Source organism: Schistocerca americana, chromosome 1, assembly GCF_021461395.2.
Source record: "Schistocerca americana isolate TAMUIC-IGC-003095 chromosome 1, iqSchAmer2.1, whole genome shotgun sequence".
In the NCBI taxonomy this organism is placed as follows: Eukaryota; Metazoa; Arthropoda; class Insecta; order Orthoptera; family Acrididae; genus Schistocerca; species Schistocerca americana.
Window position 1 is genome coordinate 454,258,753 of NC_060119.1, and position 9,246 is coordinate 454,267,998.

Sequence of the window (9,246 nt, forward strand, 5' to 3'; positions counted from 1 at the left end):
CGCATATGATGCTGTAATTTACCGTCTAGTAAGGTCATCCGAAGACCAGTATCAGTCGCAAAGCGATTTAGAAGAGATTGCTGTATGGTGTGGCAGGTGGCAGTTGACGCTAAATAACGAAAAGTGTGAGGTGATCTACATGAGTTCCAAAAGAAATCCGTTGGAATTCGATTACTCGATAAATAGTACAACCCTCAAGGCTGTCAATTCAACTAAGTACCTGGGTGTTAAAATTACGAACAACTTCAGTTGGAAAGACCACATAGATAATATTGTGGTGAAGGCGGGCCAAAGATTGCGTTTCATTGGCAGGAGACTTAGAAGATGCAACAAGTCCACTAAAGAGACGGCTTACACTACACTCGTTCGTCCTCTGTTAGAATATTGCTGCGCGGTGTGGGATCCTTACCAGGTGGGATTGACGGAGGACATCGAAAGGGTGCAAAAAAGGGCAGCTCGTTTTGTATTATCACGTTATAGGGGAGAGAGTGTGGCAGGTAGATACGCGAGTAAAGATGGAAGTCATTAAAGCAAAGACGTTTTTCGTCGCGGTGAGATGTATTCACGAAACTTCAGTCACCAACTTTCTCTTCCGAATGCGAAAATATTTTGAGCCCAACCTACATAGGTAGGAATGATAATCAAAATAAATTAAGAGAAATCAGAGCTCGAACAGAAAGGTTTAGGTGTTCGTTTTTCCCGCGGCCTGTTCGGGAGTGGAATGGTAGAGAGATAGTATGATTGTGGTTCGATGAACCCTCTGCCAAGCACTTAAATGTGAATTGCAGAGTAGTCATGTAAATGTAGATGTAGATGATCAGAATAGGTCCATTAAAAAATTAAAGAAAGGAGGGGGCTCTGTAGTTGAGGTGACTGCTTTCGGTGCAAAAATGGAAGGGTTTTATGACAATAATGATGCGATTAAGAACCTCATAAGTGTCACCTTGGATTCTTGTCCATATCTTTCTGAAGATCCAGCCTCCTTTGCAAGGGAAATGTGTTTGGAAGAGCTGAAGCAATAATGTAAAACTCTAGTACGAACGATCAAGACAAAAAGCCGAGGAACCCCGAAGTCTGTCAGATGCCGTGTACTCGGGGAATTTTTACTCAGCAATAAAAGAGATATATGGACCCGTTAGTTCCTCATAAGGAACACCGAAAGGACATCTGAAGTGAGCACTTCAGTTCAATCTTAAACAGTAGTTATATTGTTGCTGGCGACTTTCTAAACGTATCAGACGACGTCAAGAACGCTCTTGGATAGCAGTTTCCCCGACGTTTCCTGAATTTTGCAACTGGCAACTGACGGACTGCGGTCCATGTCGGGGCCGCTGAAGGCTAGTGGTTAGAAGGTACATTATATCGACAACTGTTATGCTGTGTACCACTGAAGACTGTGCTGGAGAGAGGCAGCAGAGGGAAGCAAGATGGCCTACCGGCACAGCGTACTATGTTGATCCACACAGAAGCTCTGCACACCTGAAGCCAACACAAGAATGTTATTTAATGAAACAGAAAATTTTATAAAACGATCTCTAGCTCCGACACCTCTGAAGCCTCTTTTGATCGGAGCAGGCATATTCATTTTCACACCATTTTTGTATGCCTAACTCTAATGGAAGGTTAACACCGTGAAACTTTGATGCGAATTGGCAATAAACTTTATCTTACTGGCAGGTGTACACGTCGGCGGCCACCTGTGACATGGAAGCGATTCCTTTGAGGTGCGTCGACATATTTTACAAATAAGCATTGCCTTTGCAGCGCGTCAGCACTCTCTTTGTGCCGGGCGGCAGTATTTTTATAAAGACCGAATTTAAACAGAATAGATAAATTTTATCGTCACTTTGTTAGCAGCTGTTGCGATCTCGTACGGAGCTGCTCTTAACTTTTTTTGTTATTTTCTGGGTTCATAACTTTTTTTCAGCGATGTGAATCTCTAAATTCACGAAGCTGATAGTAAAAATAGGAGTTGTTTGACTGAGTGGACTCAACAACATTATTTTACACTGCCTAACGAGCCTGCAACTGTCCCAGTCAGGCTCATAAGCAAAAAAACCGTCGGTTATAAAAATGCGATACTGCTAAACATCTCAAGGGCATTCCCATGAAAATTTTCCTTTGCAGGATTTAACTCGTAAGAAAAGCTCTAAAAATATTTAGGGTCTTAGAGAAAAAGTCACGACCTTACTAAATCACTCTACGGACGAGCAAAAAAAGTCTGACTAAACAGCATTCTGCGTGTGTTGGGCGCTTAATAAACACCAGAAACCATTTTCACACTCTGAAGTAGTAAAAATATTTAAAATATTTATGTTGGAATTCGTCGCGGCACTTTTTGAAGAAAAAAGGATGCTGTTGCTGCAGTTTATGGTAATCGTTGACTCCAACAAGCAATACAAGAATAACCGAAATATTGAATGCTGACGGTAAAAAGTAATTTTCTCGAACTTCTGCAGAAGAAACATAGCCACGCCATAGCAATTGATGAATCATGAGACAGTATTCATCAAGAACAAATGACTATTTTCATGTGATCTTTCGACACTGAAAATAAAACACTGGGGCAAGAATTGTTAGCAAGATTGCCATTTAAAGACAAGACTCACGGAGAGAATTTATTAGAGGCTTTTGATGACTTCATCAGAAAATCAACCATTCGTTACGATACAATGTCACCTTTTTCAACCGACGGGGCCCCAGCGTTGATCGTCAAACAGAAGGTATTAGTAAAGAGTATCGAGGCTACGAATACTGGGCACTGTCTTACCAGTATGTAATTCACCAGGAAGCCACTTGTGAAAAAGTTACTGCCACTCTGAAAGAATAATTGATTAACTTGGTTAAGTTCAAAGAGTGTCTATCTGAATGTAATTCATCGCATTTCTGATTCACTGCAGAACGACAATGTTCGTTGTCTAAGAGTTCGTTCTCTAAGAAAAGGACGAGTGACTGAACCTCTTTGGCAAATAAAAGAAATAGCCTCCTTTGAAGACAGTTTGGATACACAAGAAGCAAGGAATTATAAGGAGTTCCAAGCAAATGAACGCGATATTCTAACTGTGGCTTTCCTGAAAGAAACATAGTTTCAAACAAGGTTGTTTCTAAGCAACAATATATAACTTTCAAATACAAGAATTATTCAGCCAACCGATTGCAAATAACTGTTTCGTAACGTTGACATATGTTTTGACACCTAGTATGGGTGTCTACAACAGAATTAAATTTTGAGGAAGCGTAGAATTACAATGGGAGAAAGCAATGGTATGAATTCTGTAAAATATCTGGGAGTATGCGTGCGGAACGATTTGAAGTGGAATGATCATATAAAATTAATTGTTGGTAAGGCGGGTACCAGGTTGAGATTCATTGGGAGAGTGCTTAGAAAATGTAGTCCATCAACAAAGGAGGTGGCTTACAAAACACTCGTTCGACCTATACTTGAGTATTGCTCATCAGTGTGGGATCCGTACCAGATCTGTCTGACGGAGGAGATAGAGAAGATCCAAAGAAGAGCGGCGCGTTTCGTCACTGAGTTATTTGGCAACCGTGATAGCGTTACGGAGATGTTTAATAAACTCAAGTGGCAGACTCTGCAAGAGAGGCGCTCTGCATCGCGGTGTAGCTTGCTCGCCAGGTTTCGAGAGGTTGCGTTTCTGGATGAGGTATCGAATATATTGCTTCCCCCTACTTATACCTCCCGAGGAGATCACGAATGTAAAATTAGAGAGATTAGAGCGCGCATGGAGGCTTTCAGACAGTCGTTCTTCCCGCGAACCATACGCGACTGGAACAGGAAATGGAGGTAATGACAGTGGCACGTAAAGTGCCCTCCGCCACACACCGTTGGGTGGCTTGCGGAGTATAAATGTAGATGTAGATGTAGATTAGGGCAGCTGTGCTCAAACCAAAAATAAAATGGAATATGTTCCAGAATTGTCATGTATGCCTATCTAGTAATAAATGTTTATGAAAGATTAACCTTGATTAATATGAGACCACTGTGGAAAGAACTGTAGACTATATGTATTTTGGTGAGGTTACCCGTCTTTTATTTTTTATATTTCACAATAAATTCCATAATAAGAGTGACGCTCAAGGAATTATTCTTGTTATACCTTGCTAGGCATAGATGACAATTCGGGAACGTGTCTTATTTTTTACTTGAGCATAGCTGCTCTAAATTATGACCATGGCTTTCTCGCAGTGTAGTTTTACCGTACTCAAAATTTCATTCTGATGGAAACACCCTTGACAGGTGTCGAAACCTAGGTCATTTATACCAAACAGTTATTTGCAACCGTATGGCCGTATAATTCCTGTGTTTGGACATTCTGAAACACATAAATACTCTCATTGCTGAGCTACATGAAAATTAATAAAATTATTCTGATACAAAGTGTGCCTGCTTTCCATTGCAAGCTGGATGACGTTGAAAAAGGCAATGTAAGTCAGGACTTTATTCACATTCCAACATTTCTTGAACATAAAACATATTCTGAAAAAGACATTGCAACGTTTCCACATTTAACGATGGACCTTAGGGAGGAATTTGCAGCAAGATTCCGGGACTTCGCAGAGATAATTAGGTTGTCTTGATTCTTAAAATCGTCATTTATAGTTTCTCCAGGAGCATAGGCTGCGAAGTAGTTCCACTTTTCAACGCTTTTCCTCGAAATGGGTATAATGGACTTGGAGGAAGGCATTTACTTCCAAGTGTATAAAGCTGAAACCATCGAAGAATTTTGTGGTAAACAAGTCTCAGAAAAATATGGAAATTTTAGAAGAAGCTATTTCTCGCCAGGCTAATATGTTTCATTTTCAAAAATGAATTTTTTTAAGAGCCAGTATCTGTCGAGATTAAGAACCGCTCACCTTTAAGACATTTCCCGCATAAACTGCTACCCGCTTAAACCTAAAAGGCTGAAGACCGCTGGTGTAATTTACGTCATTGATTTCTCAGTATAGGTATACCTGCCTATAATTGTTGATATTATTTTCTGAGTGAAAATAAAAATAAAAATTAGTAATAAATACTACAAGATCATTGTGAAGTTACTCAATAGAAAAATGAGTTTGGCAGCAAACACGAAAACATATTCATGCATCACGTATGAACAAAAGAAAAATACAATTACAATCAATAGTAAGTCGAGTCACCCACAGCCCCAATAATTGCTTAGCATCTTCGAGGCATGATTGAAACGGTGTCTTCCGCGTATTCACGTGAAAAAGGCCTACAAATGAGTATAATTTGCGTTGAAACCTGTTTCAAAGTCATTTTGGATTGCTCTTGTCGCAATGTTAAGAATGGGTTTCAGGAGAATGGTGAATAATTATGTTTTCTACTTTTTGAGTCACTTCGCCGATGAGCCGCTTTCTTCAAACTCATTCACGTTTTGAACCATCTATAACGTATTACCTGGTTTTTATACTAATGACTTTGATTTCTCCACATATTTAGACGCCTCGGCGTGACTCATAACTAATCTGTAACCATGAAAGACCTTTGATGCAGTGCCCAAAGGGCTACGCAATAGCCATAAAAACGTTTCAGTTGCGCAGGACACTTTGTTTTATTACTTAAGGCTATATGACGACATTTCTGGGCAAGTGTTGTACCATAATGAAACATCTGAGAAACACACTATTACTAATTGGCTCATAGTATGACTTCTAATGGCACCAACATTGTTTGCCCTGAACATTGCAACCATGATTTATGAGACATTATCTAGAAACAGTGCAGGGCATAATTTCAATATGGATTTGACAGAGGACAATTTAATCAGTCCAGACTCAATTCAAAAAGGTTCACAAGTCCCACCCACGTAAATGAACTCAAACACTGTCATCTAGTAACGTTGCTTATTTCTCTCCTGTCGGAAAGAGACGACAAAACGACATACAAACATGCACCATATGCCTACAATTTTCCGTTGGTGATAGTTCATTGGAAAGAAAGAGTGCTCCTAAACCACAGGATTCTAGTATACAAGTTTGACTGAAGTAAGTGCTAGACGACGGAGTTACAAAAAATATGTAAGACAAACCATACATATTAGGAAAACGATGGATCGTTTTCGTAACTTCGTAACAGGTTGCATCATAACAGAAAAGAAATTTCTTTGACACAGAGGTCATAAGTGTGCTAAGTGTAAGTCTTTTGCGGTATCCTCGCAGATGAGCACTTCAGCCATCCTACCATAATGGAAACAAAACAACAGACAAATCTGACAGTTGTCTCTAAAATGAATCCGAAGAAATTTGGCATTTCTTTTGCATACAGTTTTTAGGAATTCACATCTGTCGGTGCATAATAACATACGGTATTCTGATTGAATACGGATGTTATAAACATTTTAGATAGCCGAATTTGGTAAGAGCAAAGAAGTATGGGCATACCGCTGATCGTTATCGGGTGTTAAATATTTGCTCTTTTCCAGACGTAAGTTGTGCATCCGACAATTCTTTCCAATAAGTGTACAACTTCGCATTGCCTAGATGTCTCTTTTCTGGAGTGCAGGCCACATGTTGTCCTGTGGATCTTTCCATACACGTCATTTATTGTTATTATCAGGCATTAAAACTGTGTCTTATGAATCCAGTCAAACTTGTTCCTGCTAGAACCTTTGTGTGTTATCTACATATCATCCCCACTCAGAATATCTAAAACTTTTACTTTGTCACCAGGAACTCTTCTGTAACTTGAGTTTCATTATTACCATTTGGAAAGTGACTGAGTGTGATATTATTCACACTATCATGTTGATGTACAGAGAGTCGTTAAATGTATTATTAATTAATTTCCGATAAATCCGTATGTGATAGCCACTCATGACTCTGTCAACAGAGGAATTGTTCAATAAGTGACCGTCTCTACTGAAATTCAAATCGGACAAAGTAGTACTGATCATCCATTTAATCACAGATAATATCTCAATGAGATTTCATAGCTGTTGCATGGTACGCTGAATACTGCGCAAATTTCTTTATGTTGGAGGCAAAGCTTTGAGATTTGGTTCAAATACAGGTGCTTTGGAGACACATCAAAATTTTTGATACAGCTCATGACTTTTTCGTATGATGTAGCTCAATTTTTAGCTCAGTGGAGTTGACAGCGTACCTCTACACAAGGTGCTATTTGTGAAGTTGTCGGACCAACGGCGAAAGCAATTTGTCTGGCACCGTCTCTGGGTAAGAAAAATCTTAAAACACCATACAAATTCGCCTTTCGCTGACCTTTCTCTGGCAAGTGGTCTACCGAGTGAGGTACCCAACCACGACTCACAATCAGTCGTCACAGCTTTATTTCCGCCAGTGCCTTATCGTCTACATCCAGATTTTAAGAAGTTCTTCTCCGAACTTTGCACGACTAGCACCTCTGGAAGGAAGGACATTGTTCAGACATGGCTTAGCCACAGCTTGGAGGATTGTTTCCACAATGGATCTTGGGGCCGCTGAAATGAATCTTCTTAGCACATTAGAGGAGTGTAACGGATCTGGACTGGAAACCGGAACCGTCCTCTTCGACGGGAGGCACTCTACCGACAAAGACAAAAGTCCCTCGTTCAAGTTCAGGTTCGCCGCTCAGTTTTAATCTGCTAAGAAATTTCATTTCGGCGCATTGTGATATCACTGTTGTCGTTTTCTATATACATAAATGATTTGGTAGACAGGGTGGGCAGCGATCTGTGGTTGTTTGATGGTGATGCCAAGGAGTACGGTAAGGTGTCAAGGTTGACTCACTGTAGGAAGATACAAGACGACTTAGGCAAAACTTCCAGTTGGTGTGATGGATGGCAACTAGCCCTAAATATGGAGAAAATGTAAGTTAATGCGGATGAGTAGGAAGATTAAACCTGTAACGTTCAGATGCAGTATTACCAGCGTCCTGCTTGACACAGTCAGATTGTTTAAATATCTGGGTGTAATGTGCAAAATGGTAAGACGTGTGTTGTGTACATAGTTCCGCGTAGTCAGCGCATACACAACTTTCCCCACTAGAGCGCGCCCCGCTAAGCACAACAACGCAGGCACTGCGCTCGTCTGCCTCCGCACTACGAGGTGGCGCTGCCATAGAGACGGACCAAATTCTGCTTCCGCTGATCCGCGTATTATATATAACACAGCCAATGAGACTGCTCCTAACCTAGAACCTTCTCTCCTCGTGGATCACACTTGCGCAGTGATACATGAATGCCCGAGGTATTATAACGAGTGTACAGACCTCCAATTACTCAGTCTACATCAGTCTGTACCAGTATGCTTTAGTCTGTACCAGTCTATACGAGTTCTACATTTGTCTGTACCAGTCTATAGTCAAGTTTCAGTCTGCACCTAATAACATTACCATATATCTGTCCATAGCGATGAAGATAAATGTATAGACACTTTTGTCAAGTATCAGAGATATATGTGAGAACAAGATTAACATACCAATACCAAAGGAACTTCAGATTGTCAATTGTAAATAGCATCCAGAACCAAGTTAAGTAATTTTAATGCTTGTTATTATTTTAATAAATGTGTGTGAAAATTAATAAATTTCTGTTCAAAGTTGGTCACTGTCAATCTGCTGCTCTAAGCGTGCAAGTGGCATTTCTATCGTCTGACCTAATGGCAGAAGATAAACATGCTACGATAAGACCATGAGACATATTGCTGACACTCGCCTACTTCGTTAGAGCAACAAGTCAAATAATCAGATGGTGTGTGTACTGAAGGTCTTACAGTATGCACACCACAACATGGAATGAGGATGATACCGCTATGGTAGGGGACATGAATGGTCGACTTCCGTTTGTTGGGCGAATTTTAGGAAATTGTGGTTCACCTGTAAAGGAGACCACATATAGGACGATGGTGCGACCTGTTCTTGAGTGCTGCTTGAGGTCTGGGATTTGTACCATGTCTGATAGAACGAAGACATAGAAACAATTCAGAGATGGCTACTAGATTTGTTACCAGTAGATTTGAACAACAAGTAAATGTTACAGAGGTGCGTCGGGAACTCAAATGGGAATCCCTGGAGGAAAGGTGATGTTGCCTTCGAGAACACTCTTGAGAAAATTTTGAGAAACAGCATTTGAAGCAGACTGCCCAACAATTCTTTTGCCATCGTAACACATCTCGCGCCGGCCGGTGTGGCCGTGCGGTTCAAGGCGCTTCAGTCTGAAACCGCGTGACCGCTACGGTCGCAGGTTCGAATCCTGCCTCGGGCATGGATGTGTGTGATGTCCTTAG